The sequence below is a fragment of the Numida meleagris genome, chromosome 2, assembly GCF_002078875.1.
Source record: "Numida meleagris isolate 19003 breed g44 Domestic line chromosome 2, NumMel1.0, whole genome shotgun sequence".
In the NCBI taxonomy this organism is placed as follows: domain Eukaryota; kingdom Metazoa; phylum Chordata; class Aves; order Galliformes; family Numididae; genus Numida; species Numida meleagris.
Genome location: NC_034410.1, coordinates 38,305,218 through 38,325,279, shown reverse-complemented (window position 1 = coordinate 38,325,279; position 20,062 = coordinate 38,305,218). Strand labels below are relative to the sequence as shown.

The 20,062-nt window shown below is 38.5% G+C and overlaps 1 long non-coding RNA gene across 1 annotated transcript in view; it reads left to right on the top strand.

The window, feature by feature from the left end:
- The window catches only part of LOC110394074, an 81,755-nt gene continuing 69,502 nt past the window's right edge, over positions 7,810 to 20,062 (top strand). Inside the window, exons 1-3 of the long non-coding RNA XR_002435356.1 lie at positions 7,810 to 9,029; positions 10,081 to 10,244; positions 18,826 to 18,943. This is a non-coding gene — a long non-coding RNA (uncharacterized LOC110394074). The remainder of the gene's footprint in view (positions 9,030 to 10,080; positions 10,245 to 18,825; positions 18,944 to 20,062) is intronic.

Genomic DNA, 20,062 nt, shown 5'->3' with positions numbered 1-20,062 from the left:
TTTCCAGTTTATTTTTATTTATTTTCCTTTTCTCTGTGAGCATTGTTATTTTTCTCTTTGCAAATCTTTTTACATTCTTGAAATCTGTTTCTCTGCTCCTCTGCCTTTCCAGGCTTAGATGTTTGACTCAGTTTTTTTTAATAGATCTCACTTTTGTCGAATATACATGCATTTAAAGTCTTACTTTCAGTGAGAATTTTGCCTTTGGTTCCCGTGGAGAAAAAACCAACTCATTGCCAAATTTTTATTCTGAATATAGCACCTAGTTATTCATTTTACTTTGAAATTTATTTTGACATTATACAGCTTTTTTAAGCGACAACAAAACCCCTCTGCTATTGTATGTACGTGTAAATATTTTGATGTATAGGCTAAAGATTTAAGTATTTCTAATTAAAAATCAGAGAATTAATGAGCAAAATTTTTGACTTTTGGATTGACCTTAGCATGCCTCACTCACCTGACGGGCTAACTCTAGTCTCTAGCTTTGTCTGCTGCTATGACATTATGAGTCAACCTTACATGCTTTGTTGTACCTAATTGGCACACTTGCTTCTCGTCCTTTGCTCATAATGTCTTTCTGGATATTTCCATGTACAGTTACAATTTAGTTTAAAAAGCATAATTTCCATACATTTATGGATCAGTATGGGCCCATGACTTTAGATAACACTGCTATGTTCTGATTACGAGGGCTGCTCCAAAAGTAACCCCTCCTATCTTATTACATTGGCCCATGAAGTCAGACGTGGATGTTGGTGGTATGGCAGTAGAAGCTGAAACTTCTCACCAATATTCCATCACATTTTTTTGCCATGTGGCAGATGGCAGCAGAGAGGCAGTCAGACAGAATGGGATCTGACATGGAAGTGCGTATGAAACAAAGGTATGAATTCCTCCATGCAGATAAAATAACACCCATTGACATTCATCAACTCATGCTTAATATTTATGGAGACCAAGCAGTGGGTTTGGGCACAGTGAGATGGTGGGTGGTGAAACACTATGAAACAGTGGATCACCTCTGCTGGCGCAGATTTTTATGAACATGGCATGCAGGCTCTTGTTCATCACTGAAAAAAATGCATAGCTAATGGTGGTGACTATGCTGAAAAACAGTGTTTTGTAGCTGAGAATTTGCTCTATCAAGTAGCGTTACTGTGCTCTTTGTATCTGTTGTATTTTCCATGGAAATAGGAGGCATTACTTTCAGAGCAACCTACGTAGTAGATACACCAATGATATTTGGCTTTGCACTTGTTCTGGCACAATAGGATTGCTCATAAAACATGAGTACCTCTAGAAAGTTGTAAACAATTTACAATCTTTTATGAAATTAAAAATTGCTTAACCATTTTGTACATAAATTCTACCAGTGGTTAAGGTAAAAATATTTGTAATGTTTTTTTTCTATTTGTTTTGTAGGAAATTGTCACACAGTTGTCAGTTCATGCAAATATAGAGCCTCTTTTACTGGTTGAGAGTTAGCTACAAATCATTTTAAAATTTATTAGGTCATGGTCAATTCAAAGAAAAAGAGCTTAAAATATGATCAGTGCTCTTCACAAGCCAGGAATTTGAATGAATATTGAAGAGTAGGAAGCTAAAGGCATGTGAAAAGCAAGATGAAATGCAACGTCTTATTAAATGTTTTAGAAGTCTTATGTCAAATGATTATTTATGAAATACTAAGATTGGAACTCAAATTCATCAGATAAAATCACATTTGAGTAGTTATGGAGAAATATCCTGCTGTGACAAGGTGAAACTAGAACTATGGTTATTAAGGGGAGTGCTCTATAGGATTAAACACTGATGACAGAAGAAGCTGTGCAAAGGTATATGGCAGGTATACCAAGAGTAATATGAAGATACTTCTATTTAGTTGAGGAAACATACTGAAAACTAGCTGGGCAGCAAGAGTGGGAAAACAGTTAGATATTAAAAAGAATGGCACTGACCTGAGAACAGGTTGTCAGCACAGTATCTTGAGATAAACGATGTGTGAGAAATGGAAAAATCAATCAGAGGAAGGAAAAGAACAAGCTAAGGCAGAGTAAATGGGAATGTAGCAAAAAGTGACGACATGAAACATGGCATAGAATTACAAGCTGCAGAAAGTGATCATAAGTAAACTCTGAAGCAGAGACACTACCCAACCAAGCAAGCATATCACTGTATTTGATATTCTGGATTTACAATATAAGATAAAGTAACAGATTGAACCATTTTTCTCTACTCTGAATTCTGCAGTTTTTAAGATGTGTAAGCAGAAGCTCTAAGAAAAATTAACAAGCCACATCCAGAGGAGCACAATCCATCAAATGCTCTTTTTTTATACTTTTTAAATTTGTATGTGTGTTCTGGAACAGAAAATAAATAGTTCCTGGTTAGAAAAGGCTAAAAATGATATGGGTAGGTATTTTCAGAGTCAAGTTTTTGTAGTCTCGTGGCCAGAAGTGGAAAGAAAGAAGTAAGACATTAAAGACCTTCAAACTAAATAAGTTGATAGCAGCTGTGAAGAAAAACTGCACAAAAGATAAAATAGCATCACATGCTAGCATAAAGGCAGAGAAACTAAATATATCTTAGGGGAGAGCTTTAAACATAAAAGAAACATCAGATATGAGTCCTCTGGGCATTATTCTCACTAATGGTAATTATTGCTCCTATCGCACTTTAATGTATTTGAAAATCATTTCTTGGAGTAAGTTGTATGTTCATGCCACTGAGGTGAGGTCAGCAAAAGTACAGCAATTCAAAAATATTTAAACATGCAAATTTTCATCACATTGTAAAGTCTTCGCAATTCTAGTTCCTCTGTTTTGTACGAAGAGGGAAGGAACACCCTTCCCTATCATTCCCTTTGGATTTATGCAACTCTGTCCCTTCTTACTCTCTAGTTCAATAGTCTCGCGATCCTTTTCCTTTACAGTTTCCTTCTACTATTCCACCACTGTGTCCATTCTCCCTTTACTTCATTACAGTCTTCAATTTATCTTCACCAGAAGTGGACATGGCTCCTCAATCAAGAGGATCAGAATGTGGTCTTGCAGACATAGAGCTGGTGGCTCTCTTTTTTTTGTTGTCTTGGTTTTGTTTCTCAATAAAGTAAAAGTAATACATGTACCTATTATCAGCTCCTAAATATACATTGCTTGGCACTTCATAATCAATTTGAGTACACAGGTAGACATATATATACAACTTGTTGCAATTGGTCAATCAAGTCTTCAAGAGCAATTTTTTCAGTGTTCTGTGTGATATAGACCACACTGAGTAAGCAACTAAGGTTTAATTTTATTTTTATTCAGATTTTTTTTCTATTATGTTAGAATATACTGTATGTTCTCTAGATCTCTATAGATCCTCAAAGGTTTGTTGACCCAGGCCTCAGAGGACTGGATTACATGTGATTTGAAGGGAATTCTATTTTCTGTTATAATTTCTGCTATAGATTCACTGGAATGAAGTTAGATTTATTGGTCTTTACTCCTGGGAATCTTTCAAGAAATTGTCATCAAATTTCCTGTCCTCTATTCCTTGAATAAGAAGACTCACTTAAGCGAGTGATTAATAACTCAGCAACTAGATATTGGAATTCCTTTAGTACTCTTTGGGGATATCTGCTTTCTGAGCATTTTTCACTATTTCTTTTGATCTATTCCAAGGCCTCTGCTACGGGCTTATCAGTTTTAGACAACTTCTCCATATTATTATATTATTTCCCCAAAGCAGCATGGGTGAAGAAACCTAAGTTCCTCCATAGCAAACACCAGTACAAAATGTTCATTCAGTTATGCCTCTACAGGTGTGCACTTTCATGCCCCCATCATCCATCAAACCAACAGTGTTCGTGAGCCAGAAGCCTCCTGTCTCGTGTTTGATGACAAAGTTGTCATTTGCATTAGCAGGTTGCTGCTGTTCTATCATGTTCTATGCTTCAGTGTGTCACGATTAAATGCTGGTTTTGACATGAATGTGACTTGCTCTTTTTTGTGTCTTTTTTGAGATTGTTCTTTCTGCTTCTAACCTTTGCAAATTTGTTATTCTAAAAAAATTGATGATTTATATTTCCTCTGAACTTTTACTTCTGCTCTGTTTCTACTCTCTTAAAATGTCTTCATATCAGGATTAGTTCTTTTAATTTTCTAATAAGATTCCTTATTGTTATATAGCTGTTCCTTTTTAGACTGTGTTACTTCAGTGACTGTTTCTGAGTTGTCTCCTAAGAACAAATTGAATTTAAATAAGGAAGGTCACTATGTCAGTATTATTTTGATCCAAATCTAATAGTGTGCTCAGGAAACAATCAAGTATTATCTCTCCTCTTCTGGATTCTAGTTGTTGCGAGTAAATGTAGTTTAAATATGTGTAAAATTGTTTATTATACTCCACTGCGATGTTTACTAAACATGTATGGAGATAAATCTCCTCCATTATTAATCTTCTGCACTCTCTCATTTTCTTTAGCATATCACAACAACTGCCACTCCTCTGGATGATTAAGAATGTAATAATAATATCCCTTTTCAGTTTAGGCATGGAAATTTTAGTCTGCATAGATTCAGTGCATATTATTGACAATTTTAATATTTTTTGTCCTGTTTGACTCTCAGCTTTCTTTGGCATGTAAATACTCATTTATAGATGTGACTACTGTGTTGTTTCTATATAACTAGATCATTTTCAGTGCTGTTATACACCATATTTTTTGAGATATATCACACAAAGCCAAATATTCCAGTTTACCACCTGACCTTTTGCTTATTGTTAAGTATTTGAAAGTGATTTCAAGCCAGTCACCTATTTTAATAGAACTACAGTAAGAGAAATTGTACTTTTTGAGACTGTAATTTGTTAATTCCTCTTGGAATTTTATCAGATTGAATGTTACAGTTTATTTGAATATATAATCCTTAATTTAATCCTTCAAGTATCTGTTACATCAGGTTGTCCACCTTCATAACTTTTGGCTTTTCAAAAGTCTTATCTTTAAATAAATATTCTATGTTCTTTTAATTTCAAATGTGAACAGATAATTCCTCTTATTTTGGACAGAGACATTTCTTTCTCTACAGAGTTCCTCTGTCCCAGGCTTTCTCAAATCACAATAAATCCAATCTGTTTGTTTGAATTATGCCTTAAGCTAAATCAGCAAGACCTCTCCTCTTTGTCTGGTCTGTGTCAAGGGATAGGAAGCACTTCAAAAAAATGCTATCACAGAGATCTGAGTCTAGGTCTGCCTCTCATATCATCCTTGGATCTTTTCAAGAAAAGAGTAGATGTCACACTGAGAGACATTTTTTAGTGGGGGCATGGTTATGATGGGTTGATGGTTGGGCTAGGTGATCTCTTCCAACCTTAATAATTATGATTCTTGATTTTATGATTCATGGGCTCTGCTTTTGCCCTGAGTAATTCTTTCTCATCCTCTTCCTTCTCACTGCACTATGATTCTTTCCCAGTACTCCAGGAGATAGATATTGTTTTCTCCCCCGACCTGGAGCCATATTTCCCACATTGCCTTACTTACTTTTAGCCTAGACCCCTACACACTCAGCATAATACTTAACAGGGTGCGTTCCACCTATGAGTTTCACGTAGCAGGGATATATTGCTGTCTGCCCCGCTGCAGATGGGAGTTCCAAAAAATAATTCCTTGAATACATGTTTGTTCTCTTTTAGGGCAGTTGTGACTAGGTGAATATCTACCACTAGGGTGCTGGAAACAAATACAAACTGAGTAGGTCAAAAGTTCAGAGAAATCTCTGGAGTGTGAGAATGCATGGGAAGACTGGAAAAACTGAGGTCTGGTATTCAAGAGTCAGCCAGAAGTATAGAGAGTCAAGCCAGTTAGGAAAGCTGGGGTTCAGCTTTCAGTTGGTGTTCAGAGTGCAGCCTTCTATAAATCTGATGGTTTTTTTTGGTGGCTACTTTAGGTAGGCTTCCATTAAGACCTTGGCAACAGTCCAAAGGAAGTCTGCGCTGATGACATTTAGGCCTCAATGGTACAAGTAATCATTATGCAACAACTGATTCAGTGCTTGAGTGAGAAGTTCATGTTTATGACATGTATGTACAAGGAGAAAGAGGAAAGTCTTTGCACACTCAGTGGAAACAATCAGCATACCAGTACCTCATTGCCTGTATTGAATTTCACCTGTAGTGCTGCCTCAGAAGGTCTCTGTTCAGTAAAGACATTCCTCATCAGTTTAGGATTGTTTCCATGAAAACACAACCTCTGAGCCTGTGAGTTTTGTTTGCCAGAAGGCAATTAATGTGTGGTCTGTTGCAATCTCTCTGACACAGGATTTGTTGCTTTTCCAGTGTGCTTCCAACAAGAGTTTTCTTGCGTTGTGAAGCCTGTGCAATAGAGATAATGCCAGCCCCAAGTTCCTGAACAAACCTGAAAAGGCATTTTTTGAGCAGGAAAAAAGGTATAGTTGTGAATTGTAATCCAGATCTGCATCTCAATCTGGAAGTTTGAATCCATCTCTATTTAAATGCACTGATAGCCACAGTACCTTAAAAGATTTATGTTTCTTCAGAACAAAGAAGGGTTGGTGGTTCCTTTGCTTGACTTTCCTTTGGAGAACCCCTGTCTGCAGCAGACTTCTGTAGCTTGCTCACAACAAAGCTTTGTTTGGGTGTGTGACCCTGTTGACAGCTGTCAGAGTGTCACTGCCATTTGTCAATGCCTCTGACGCTTCATTTCTGAATGTTTTGTTGTGGATTGGTTATTGAACTTCTCCTGCCACTGCCAAGAGATCTGTGCTCTTGAAACTGGTGACACAGACAGATGCCTGTCACCTGTGCACTGGGGAGTGTAGAGCCTAGCAGGCCATGAATGATCAGAATGCTTAAATGAGCAGTGACGATCATGTACAGCTGGATGTAGTGGGCAGTATTCGGAGCTCTGTGGTGTGCAAGGGCTTTTTCCTCTGGCAAAAACAAAACTCAGAAAGTGAGAAGCACTCTTTGTACTGCAGTGGCACCCAAGAGACTGCTTTTTCTCTGTGCTTTTATCATTACAATTAACATAAAACCATGTCATTAACAAGCTTTTATGTGTACACGTGGCAACAACTTGCCAAGACCCACGAGTAAGCATTTATATTTAAAACTAATTTTTTCCATTTGAGAAATCTGAAGAACTGCTAGCAAAATTAATCATGGCATAGCCTTTGAAATGTGACATAATTCAATAGTAATTAGATTTAATAAGCAAGAAGATGGGTTGGGGCATTGTTAACAGGACACACAATTGTTGAACCCCCATCTGAATGTTACTTTCAGGGTGGGTGGTTTCTGTGAATCTGGCAATACTTGGAATAGATACACCTTGTACTACAGTCCATATGTCTTCATTATTCAGATTGAAGGATTGCATGAAAACCTGTCTTGGAAATCAGGGCATAAGAGGGATGATGCACCTGGTGGTGCCGTGAAACAGCTGGGATAGTGAACCTCAGAGCATGGAAGCACTTTCATGTTCTGTAGGTTAACTTGGGTTTTTAGACATGCTGCCTCTAAATTAGCTGCCTTAAGGGTGGCCTCACTAGGACTAGAATGATTGGAAAGAAGTCACCTTGACTCCTGAAGGAGGACCACCCAGACCAGAGTTAGAGCCCTGGGGAGAGGGGAACTTCTCAGTAATTTTTGCACTTGTTCTATGGGTAAAAGGAAATTCCCTCGGCACTTAACACATTCTATAGGCTTTCCATCCATTTGAGAAATAACCAAGAATAGTACACACAAAGATAGCAACAGAGTGAAAAATCAGGTTCTTTCAGTGAATTTATTAATTTTACTACAGGTATTGTTACTTCAGCTATCACCATGGTATCTGAATAATTTCCAGCAATGTTAACATGTGTGAATAATCTGTCATGAGAGGTTCTTTCCTTCTTTTCATCCTGGGAAAAAATGGAAAGAATAAATGGAAATGCAGTTTCTGTAAAAAAAAAAAAGTATATATAAAATATTATATAGCAATATAGAAATACAGATTATGTATTAGAATACGTCTATATATTTATATAAACATGTATAGATTTTCATCATTGCCCTTCTGAGGATTGCTCAGGCTTTGGGAAGGAGTTGTTGTTTAAGGAAATCATCAAACACAATGGAAAATTTTTATGTGGAGCAAAGGCATCTTGACAGCAAATATCTAGTTATCTACATGGCCAGTATCCAGACTGAGACTATGGGCTAGATATTTTTTAGAGGAAAGTAGAAAAAAATGGGCTCTGCTTCTGTAGTGTGAACAATTTAAGAGTTTTGAACAGAATGGAATTAATACAGCTTTGCATTAATCTTGTGCCTAAGCCAGTGAAGAAAAGGTGTTTGTTAAGTATGGCAGTGAAACTTCCAGAGAGAACACTTGCCAGTACCCATATTCTAACACTTTTTGAAGCAAGGTGTTCTTATCAAATGATTTTCTTTTTAATGATAGCTTATTTTTACTTCCCAAGAATATGGAAAATGTTATGTACATGGATAGACAACTTCCGTCGTGGTTGCCTGTTTAGCATATGAATGGAAAAGCAAAGAAGTTATTTGAGCTTTCGGTGTGTGTTTGTTTGTGCTCCTGTGCACAACAGAGACAAAACAGGAAGAAAAAAGAATCTGCGTGTGTTGGAAAATGACCAAGGTGAACAGGCGAATGTGTCAGCTCCTTGTCTTGCTGTTGTGGGAATATCTGATATCCTGCAGTTTCCTAGAGAAGTTACCTGACTTTGATTTTTTGTTTAATCAGATTTCATACAGCAAAACAGAAGCTGAAGGTCTGCTGTGTGTAACAGGTATTCAAACCCAGACGTCTCCTACTCTCCTGCTACCAACTCCAGTTTTAGAAGACTGCCAGACATCAGAAAGACACAAACAAAACTCTATTTTTATTTCTTCTTTCCTAGAATGTTCCTTCAAAGAAAACAGAATTTTATTTAAGGCATGAAATATTTCTTCCCTTTCCTAATGCCCTCCTCTGCCAGTGAAAAAGTACTGCAGGTACTGATGCGTGGGTGAGTTTTCACATTTCAAGAGATGTTGGGTAAAACTTAAAAGCTATGAAATAGGTATTTATCTAAAATCTCTCTTGGACTCTTTATAAAATATGAGAGAATGGATTTTCATATGATCTGATCCCCAGCAGCCTGATAGGTTCAGCTACCAAGGACAGAGCTTAGTCACTGCCTTGAATAAGCCACTGACAGATGATGAATAGAAAAGCCCAGTTTCAGAGTTTGCTTTAGGACTTACTTACTTGTTGTGGAACAAAGTCTGAAAATGTGAAGCAAACATACCAGGAAATAGAAGGATAAATTAGAAAATCTAATATTTGTTTTTAATTAAAAATATGTTTAAGCAAAAAATTACAACATTTCTGATAGGCCGGATTCATTGGCATTGCATACTTCAAGCATACAAAATTGAGTGTAGGTTCAGATGTATGACATGAAAATCATTTGTAAAAGAATTAACTGTAGTACAATGATGGCCAAGCTCATGCCTTAGCTGCATGTGGTCTCTAGTGCCAGGCATAAGTCAGGCAAACAGAAAAGGGCTGGGCTGGCATGGAGTCCTTGGAACAAATTTGGGTTTGTGGAAACAGAGAATGCAGCAGAGCAGATAGTATCTCTGAAATGGCTGGGAAGGCTACTTTTCATGTCTGAAATATTCACATGTCTTGTGGCTTTTTGAAAGAAAATGGGAATCAACCCATCAGAAAAATTTGTTTTTCTATGTTGCTTAATTTTCGTTTAGATAATGCATATTCTTAGTGCTTTAATTTGCATTTTACTAATGTTTCTGTCCCTGTGCATATCCACTTTTCAGGGTAAGCTGGAAGATGCTTCTGCCAACAGTCTGCAAGATTTGTTTTATTTTGGAAGAGGCCTAGAGTAATAATAAATAAATATAATAAATATGATAAAAGTTTCCAGGGAGCTGAGAAACTTCATCTACCATTAATTATCAGCTCAGTCTTTGAGTTATTGTTCAGCTTTATGCTCCTCTTGTCCACGTCATGCAGACAAGTGACACTAACTCCTCCCTCTGTCTCTCCCTTTTCAGCTCCTATATTTCTAGCTGGGGGGCACTGTCAAAGAGACAACCAAAAGTGTGGTGCTGAACACAGCAACAGCTTTCCCCTTCTTTCTGTCCAGAAGCCAAGAGAAGCATATGTCAACATCCATACTGGTTCCACATGTTCCAGCCTCTGCTGGACAAAAAAAAAGGTAAGAAGTCAGAGCTGTTATATGACTGCTGAATAGCTTTCCTGAAAAGTGGGACTGAATGGGCTAGCACTTGCTAGCTTGAAAAAAATGGTGGTGGGAAGGGGAATGAAAAGGTTGATTGAATAATTTCTGATGTGGAGACGATGGACTGGCAGCAATTACTTTATGGTTTGCCATAGACAAAAGCACTGAGGATGTGTGACGAATTTCCTCCTCCCTATATTCTCCTCCCTACCCCCTTCTCCCCTGAAAGAGAGAAAGGAAGAGAGAAAGAGAGAAAGAAAGAGGGAAGTGTTTATTCCTTCAAGAAGTTGTGGCTGTTATTGCCAGAGGAATGTAACAGTGGTGGAAAGTAAAACAAGGTCTAGAAGAGCTGACATGGGGCATGATGAAAAGCTGGCTCTCAGTCTTGATAGTCTGGATGCTGCCTATGGTAAAGAAAGACTCTCTAGCACAGATATTGAAGACATGCTCCATGAAAAGTTCTCCAGGCACCAAGTCCACTGTACTTTTTGAGGGAGGAGACTAGGCTGGACAATCTTTTGGCTTACCCTAGTTAGATCATTCTTGGGTCCTTAGGGAAGATGGTGTAGTAGACCACAGGACCTGTGCTCTTACGAAAAGCATTTCCCAGAAGATAGATAAATCTTGTTTTTAGTTATTAGTTTTGGCACAATGAGCACATTTTATATTGAATTCAGCTCAGAACAGCATTTGTTTGTGAGAGGATATTTTCAAATCTCATAATGCAATTAGAATTGTATTAAAGTTATAGAATTCATTGCCAGAGCACAGAATCTGTAGAAAGTGCCAGCAGCAGGGAAGGGTTGTGATAGTGATGACATGTCATCCTTTCTCCCTGCTGTCATTTCTTCTGTCCTTAAGTACTGGCATCTCAATTATTTAGCATAACAAGCCAAATATTAATTATTATTATAATTATAGTAAGGAACTGTGAATGTGATGTCTAGAGTCTTCCTTATAGTCAATACTGTTAGGCATGTTTTCTGTATTTTTCCTTGCAGAATTATTTTTCTTGAACAGTGTCTCTCATCTTTGCTTGTGGTGATGATGTCATTGAATGGTTAGGCATCAAAATCCACTCATTATGGGAAATAATGTGGAAAAACTCCCAGATAAATGTCAGTCTCCATTTCACTATAAATAATGAGTAACCAGAAACTCAAAATATGTTTGATTCATTGTTTTCTTTTCTGCCTCTTTTAGAGTCTGTTTGATTGGTTCCTGATTAATGCTTCAGACTTGGGAGACATGAATCAGTCAAGTAGAAAGATCATGACTGGAGGGATGCCAGTTTGTCTGAAGATATCTTGTCTAGCCTGTGAACAAAAGATGTTTATGGGGTCATGAGTAGTAATGGCACTCTAGTGTTCTTTTCCATTTGAAAAGACAAATTAGAGAATTTACAGAATGCAGAATGTTCTGAAACCAAACAAGTTAGGGGCATCAGAAAACCTGCTTTTAGCGTTTTCAGAAGCAGTGAAGCACAGCATGGAATAACCATGGTCTGAGTCTGTGTCCAAGTTAGAGAAGCATGAACCTGATCAGAGCTATTCTGCCTATCAAGGGTCTTACTAAAACTTTATTAATAAACAGATCAATGGAGTTAAGAGCCTCTATCTGATTTGATTCATCAGAGAAATGATTTTGCCTCCCTACAGACATCCAAAAATCACAGAATTTTAGAATCATAGAATTGTTCAAGTTTGAAGGGTCCTTAAAGGCCATCTAGTCCAACTCCCCTGCAGTGAAGAGGGAGGCCTACAGCTACATCAGGTTACTCAGAGCCCCTCCAGCCTGACCTTGAATGTCTCCAGGGATAGGGCACCTGCCACATGTCTGGGCAAGCTGTTCCACTGCCTCACCATCTTTATTGTAGAAAACTTCTTCCTTATTTCCAATCTAAATGCCCCCTATTCTAGTTTTAATATATGTCAACATCTGTACTAGTCTACTGGTACTAAAATAGGGGAGATTTCCCCTTTTCCTATCACAATAGACACTGCTAAAAAGTCTGTTCCCTTTTTTCCTAAAGCCCCTCTTTAGATACTGAAAGGTTGCTACCAGGTCTCCCTGGAGACTTCTCTTCTCCAAACTGAGCAGCCCCAAATCTTTCAGCCTGTCAATCAATATATCTTAATCCCACTCTCAAACTTTAAATCTTCCGCTAGTCCTCAAGTTCTTTCTCTCCTAATGCATAGTTCTTTAGGTGCAAATTCTGGCTCCCTCAACATACTAAACTCAAAGGCTTTTGTACTTTCCTTTCGGACCCATCACTCTTTAACCAACTGTCATTAAGCTAAAATTGCATGCACTCCGTCATTCATAGCTCCTTAACTTGCAACACGTGTATTCAGCAGCAGATGGAGGCAGGAAGAAAAATCATCTGAACCGCTGGGTTTCATTTCCCAAGGCAGACAGAGGCTATAGATCAGGAAGGAAAAAGAAACGGGCTCAATGGGAAGATGCACACAAACTTTGTTGTACTATAGAGGTGGTTTGAACAGCTGTAAATAAGCAAAGACCAGGAGGGTTATTGCATTATCAGAGAGGACAGAAGACTTGCAGTGAAACTGGGAAAGAAACTGCAGGCTATGACAGGCAGAGATTAAATGGAGTTTCTATGAGTAAGATGAGTTTTCGGTGATCACACAGACTCAGGTTTATCTCTAAATAATTCAGCCTTAGTTTCTGCTGTTCTTCAGCTAGTCGTTGAAGGATTTTCCTTATTGGAAATTAAGTGAAGAGCCAGTTTTACCCCTTTTGTTTGTAGAATGGCTACATTTTTAGCATTATTTTCCCAAAACTTCCTGGGATTTTTGAGTATTGGCCTGTTGTCCATCTTAGAGACAGCTTCTTTTGCTGTTCTGTGTCAGCCAGTCTGAATGCTGAGTTCATGCAGGACTTGGGACACCCATAAACAGAGTAGAGACAACTCTGATATAGACACGAAGACCATCTCTACCTTCCTGCAATGGAGAGTCTTGCCCTCAGCTTGCCTCTCACAATTTAAAAAAAAGCTTTCCTAAAGACTGAAGACAAAGTATTCTGTAACATCTGAAATTTTCCTCTTGCTATCTGTTGAGTAAAACAAACGTAACGCTCCATGGACAGGCACCTGGTAGCAGCTAGGGCAGATCAGCACAGAACCTGTGGCAATGGAAATTTCAGATCTTGCAGAAGTGTTGTCCGAAGAGGGCACGTAACCAGGAGAGCTCCACAACATTCAACAGAAAACATCCAAGTCCCTAAGATCAAGATCCCTTCCAAGAGAACCGTAAAGGTGTGTTGCATCACCACATAACAAGCACCCTTGCTGCTGTTCCAGAAGCGGTGTGCCAGTGCAGGGCAACACCAGGAGACCTCTTTTCTCTACTTTATGTGGGTGAAAATGCTGTATAACAGAGCAGAGTCAGCTGAGATGAGTCAGAGCAATGTCAATTTTAGTCTCCTAGGACAGGCAAAAGTGCTTAGTTCTACCTTCCCTAATGCCTTTTCTTACAGACTTAATGTCTTCAGTGGCTGATAAAGTATGAAGAGAATTAGATTATTCCTCACTCTTGTGCAATGGTCCATTTTAAAAGGAAGCCATTACTGCTAGCAGATAATAGCAGTTTGCAGTTTTGCTGTCCCCAGTGTCTTGAAGGTGGGAGATGTGTTCTTCACCTACCTGTAACATCCTTACTAAGCAAGCAAGAAGGAAGAGCATTTGCTGAGAGGAAGCTGAGAAAAAAAAAACACAAAAAATAAGGCAAAATAACCAAGGATGTCTCCAAGTGGTCAAAGGCAACTTCACAAAGTGCTACACGCTTTTGGATGCCACTCTAGCAGCTGGAAGAGTCCTTCTGTAGCTAAGTTCCAGAAAGTTGCCTCAGGATTTGATCTTAAAATAGAAAATGCTCCCATATAATGGTCATTGAAGAAACCTGATTTCCAGCTGCCCTGGCACATCTATAAATTAGGCCATTAGCCTGCTACTCACAATTTCCTTCTGCCATTTATAAGCAGCACAGAACGGCAGGGTCTAATGTAATACGATATGGAAAGTTTTGAAGTAGATTTAAATTTAAAATGGAAAATGAAATGATGGTTCTGTGTGTAAGGGCTGATGTAATAGAAAAAATTTGTTCCCCTTGCCTAATGAATTTACTGGGAAATATATTGCAAATTATGCTCAGCTCTCTCTGCTAAAAGTCACCAAATAACAGCTGTGGTTATTTAAAGAGCTGCCAGTGTAGGGCAGATGGGAAGACAGGAGTGGAAATGCAAAGGAACCTGTGAGGAAGGCAGATACAATATGAAGTGGAGATAAAGAGAAAAGGCTATGTTACTGACAAAGACAGACTGACTGCTAGAGAAACCATGTTTCAAATATCATCTTTACATAGGTAGCTCTTGAGAGACTTCTGGCAGGTGCTTTGTGCCCTCAGCATTTCACTGACAAGGAAAAGGTAAAAAGCTATTTAATCGGAAGTGCTATTCTGTTTTCAGGATCCTACATGTGAAAATCTTGGAAAATTAGTTTGATTTTGCTTTGTTTCTTTTCAGACAATGTTTCTGAATCATGTGTACATATAATGATACCATCTCTGGAAGTCAAGATGAACCACATTTTTTTCCCCAGAAATAATTTCTTCACTTCTTCAACAGAACTGAATGAGGCTTTCCTGGAAAGTAGCCTGAATGTAATGGAGAATAACCTCCAGTAATGGGCCTTCTGTGACAAACTAAACAGAGCTTAAATTAAGTATATAAGCAGAAGATGTGCACATACTGCACTGTGTTGTTCCACCACTGCGCAAGGACTCCGTTATAATTGTCACTGATCTCACAAGAGTCCTGCTGATAAAGGGCAGGTTTCTGAACCAAGCCAATGCATATTTAGTCCTGAGCCCCCAGCACATGTTCATTCTCCATATTTTACATCACTCAGCTTTTTGGCACAGGAGCTGAATTTGCTGGTTTACGTGGGTTTGGTGACTCCTGGCCAAGTCATTAAGCAAGGAGTGAAAGCCCAACCAAGAAAAACAGCCTCAAAGACAGAAATGAACTTGTGTAATCTACTTTTACTAGCTGAGTGGCATATGCAAGAGAAAGAACACCATGTTTAAAAGGTTTGCTTATGACTTTGCTGTAGTTTGAAAATGAAGCAGCCTTTAATGTGAGAGTAGGCACTATGGCATTCAGTATTCTGAAGTCTTCTGTCTTTAACCTCATACCTGAAATCAGCATCCTTTGATTACTTTATGGATACATATTTTGTATACAAGCAAAAAAGAGATTTGACCCAACATTCTGAAAGTTACAAGGTTCTTATTCCTCTAGAGAAATCTGTGATCCTTTGATGACTGTTACTTCTCTAGAAATGATATGCTGAGCTATTTCTAAAGTTCTCCTCCAGCATATTTTTCCTAGATATATTCCTTGCATTTGAGAAGCTTGTTCACCTCATTCCATTTCAAACCTTGGGACCCAATTGTCTTTAACAACTATCTTCCTCTGTAGCAGGTAGGCCTTTACCTTGATGGGTTTGGAATTCCTTTATGCAATACTTAGGAAATAAAAAGTTCATTCTATTACAGTGTACTGGCGTGCAGAGAAAATACTTCATCTGCTTCAATTTTCAAGCAGATCTCAGGCTGACTAATTCACCTCAAAAACAGCACTTACGCTGGCTTTCAAAAGCCCATAATATTTCATGACTATGTGAGGCATTTATTTCTGCATTGAGCTCTGAGTGGCAGCCTGGTCTGGGTGAAACATACCAGTGTTTGACCATGAGTGGGAGGCTGCTTTCTAACTCAGGGATAGCTTGCCAGCATTACCAATTTAGCTTTTATCTCCTGTTTCTACGTGTCTGAAGATCTGCTTTCCAGGGGAAGTGTCTGACAAAACAAACACGCAGACATATGTGTGTGTGAGATCCTAGAAATACCACATCCGTACAGAGAAGCACTGTGCAGAAAATCCGGGAAATTTAATGTAGTCATGTCGGTACTACACAGCACTTGGGCTAATAGGCCACATCTCTGAACAGGTCTCTGAGGTACAGGAGCAACACAGCTTTGATCTTTCTTTTCCTTTTCTAGTCTTGGATGTGAATCTGTCTCGAGAACCTCCAGCCAGCACTTTTTTCAGATGGGTGGAACTGCCCCACGTGTTACAGCATTGGAGATGAGGCTGCTCTCCTAGAGATGTGGGCTAAGCGGGCATATATGCAGCTGTAACCCCTTATATCACAGTGTGCACTGTTGGTATCTCTAAACTGCTTCTGCTTCTAAGGTGCTGTTCTCAGAAAGAAAGATTTGAAGAATGACTTTCAGAAATATCAAGAAAAAATTGTTCGCATTAACCTCAATGGGAATAGTCCTGAAAAGAAGCTGGTATTGACCAGCACCTTCAAGATGCAAGCAGTCCCTATACTTTTTTTACTGCAGAGAGAAGCAAAATTTGATTGACTATGGTAGGATAAGATAGACTAGGATGCAGTAAAAGTAGCATGTGTACATATATCAAATTGTTAATGACACCCCTGCCTACACTTCATATTGAAACAGTTCCAAGATACGTCAAAAAGAGGAGGTATATAGTAACTGACAGTGAAGAAAGCAGTGTGAAATTTAAGCAATTATCTTTATAGCTTGCATCTAAAAAGCAAAATGTGGTTATTGTGAGGCTAACTAATGAGTCTAGACTCGTGAATTTGAACTAATATCTAGCTTAACTGGATCCTCACAGTGTCCTATCAATCTGGAAATGAAAGACAGAAGTCAGTATGAGAATGCAAACATACAAGACATTGGTTAGAGACTCTTCTGTTTAAACAAGCAAAGAAAACAACAACAAGAAAGTAAAGATGATAGACTCAATGCAATGCATATAACATCTGAATGTTGTCCCAAATCAGCAGAGCAATTGCAAGATTCAGTATTTGGAAGTATCATATTTGCCTGTTCTACTTCTTTTAATCTTGGAGATTTGAGTTTTCTTATCTGATTTCAACCCAGAAATTATTTTTGAAAATTGCTTGGTCGATTGTTCAAGCTAAAGACAGCATCAATAAAAATATATTTTGCAGAGTTCCGCTGCAACTATGGCCATTCCAATGTCCGGAATATGTAAGTTCAGTCAGCCCAATGATTAAAGTTTCCTTCTCTGCCTTGAAGGACTAAAAAATTCTCAACTCATAGAAAACACAGTCTAAGCAGAAATGCCAGGCAATAGGCAATAGAAAAGTGATTGAAGTGTCTTATATATGCATATTCCAATCTCCATGGGGATGCATTTGCTGTCCTTTAGAGACGTTTTGATCACCTCCATATGGACTGTTGAAAATGTCACAGCCTGCAATTTAGCTCACTGAGAAATACAAGATGTTTTCTTCCTTCTCTCCTGCAGAACTTTCTATCACCTGCCATCTTGCTCAGCCACTTCTAGAAACTGCAAAATTAGGAATGACAAAACATGCAAAAATGAATCATAGGTAGAAGTGACAGCTCAGAAATATCAGAATGTGCTGTAGGTGGGACTTGATTTAAAATGGAACATGAAAAAGAGCAGGAATTCTTTCAAGAAGATAAGTGATATGCAGAAAGTAGAAATTTGAAGGCTCCAAAAAATTGTTGTGAAAAAAGAAATGGCAAAAAATCAGCATAGCCAAAAGAACACTGTGGAGACCTCTGTAATTAAACCAGCAGATGTATTAGGATTTGCCAATTCATTCTGCACCCAACCATTGGCTGCTGAGTTAGACTTGTCTGACTATCTGTTATTTCTATCTCTTTAAATCTAGGAAGAATTACATTGGCTCACATTTATTTCCACATCGCAAGTTTTTGTGCTTTTGATGATTCAGAACTCAGTAACTGACAGAGTCATGCTTTGTTGATAGTAGTACAATAGTTAAACCTGAGTCAGCTGCTTTAAAATTAATTTTACAGGGTTAACTTCTTGTTCCTTATGACTAAGATTTTTTTTTTCACCTTAACCATGCCCACAGTCATTTACAGTGAAGTCTGTGAGACAAAGTGATCTGAGTAACTATGAAAAATTAATCAACTATAACTATGGAATCTGTCATAGTTCCAAGGCCGAAATGCTTCTTTAAATGTCAGCATGGAAGTACAGCAAGTATATGTCCTCAGCGCAGCTGGCAGTCAAAGTAATGTTTTGTGGCATGCAGTACAAAAATTGCATTTATTTATTTTAAGACACTCAGACCTTATTTTTCTGAAACAACAACTTTGAATTCTTTCCCATAAAAGAGCAAGGCTTCATTTGTGTCTTTCTTGGTTTCAAAGACATTAAGCTCAAAGCTACAAAGCTGTAGAGTCAGTTGTAGAATTACTTGCCTGACTACTGCATCTCGGAGGAAAGAAGAGAGAGAGGAAGGCAGAAAGGTACCATGATTCAGAATGCTTCCTTATGAGCTCAGCTTAGGAAACCTCTTGAATGGAGAAGCTGAAGAGAGTTATCCTGTAAGGGAAAGGATGAAATGTTGAAAAGAACAAAAAGCGGTTACTCTATGTGATAAAAAAAACACATTTGCTTGAGTTTCCAGGCACCAATCCAGAGAGTGCTAAGAAACCTGTGGCAATCTGGGAGGTCACTATCAGTTGCTGGAGCAGGATCAAGAGTGGAAGAAAAGTTCTATTTTGCAAGAATGCAGTAAGTGTCAGGTGAGGGGGGTGGTTATTTATTTTCCGTTCGTTTTATTTTCATCTATCTCCTCCAATATTCTTGCCTGAATTTTCTGTTAGAAAAGTAACTTTGTTCCACTAGAACAGAGTTGAAAATGAAACCTATTTTTGTTCTTGGTGTATATTTATTTTAGGGAAAATGCCTGGCAGATCCATGCCAAAGTTCTGGCCATCTTGGGTTGTGTCACAAAAGCAAAGACTACATACAACTTCAGGAAACAGCTCCTGTATGTTAGATATTGTAGCTTGGCTTCTGAAGGAACAGAGGCTCAGGGTATGAGAGGAGATAAGAAACATTTAATCTAAAGCATCTGAAATCAAAGCAAGTGATACCAAATTAGAATATAGACCTGAGACTAGGAAGAGTATGATTAAGTTTTTGCTTTTCAGCTTACTTCAGTGATCTTGTGGTCTGTTTGTGCCCCTGCAAAACAGAAATGAATGTAAGTGTCTCCTTGGTGGGAAAATTCTGAGGTGCCACCTCAGAGTGTCAGAGTGCCTGTGGCACGTGTCTCTCTGGTGTTCAGGCCTACCAAGGACTGGGGATGCCACAGACTTCATATGTAGGAAGGTGTAAAGAGAACAGCATTAGTTACTTGCTGTGTAATGCACACAGAGATGCATAAATATAAGTTGGGATATTCTCCTCAGTGAAATCCTTGAGATCCTTCCCCCCTCTCTCTAAAATACCATAGCACACACATATTTTTCTGAGAACTGTTTGCAAAGAGTACGGTGCTAGCATTAATTCTGTTTGAGCATCAAACTTTTTTACTCAAGGAAAACTTCCCTCTCCTTCCAGCTTATCTGCAGTACTTCCTTGTCTGAAGAGAGGGACTTCAATGGTGAAAAGTGTCAGAATCAGTCCCTCTGTTGTAGTTGAATGGTGGTGACTGGCATCTCCAGCATGCCCAAAGGACGCCATGTACACGCCTTGTTGAGAAGCTCCTACTGAGAGTATGAAGAGAGGGCAGAAACCATACTCTCTCATCTCAGCACATCTTGAGGACAAAGAGACTGGTGGTTAGGAAACGGGATTGTAACAGAAGAGGCCAGTGACCTCTGGGCAGGTTTGAAAGACTATCTTCATGGATCAAG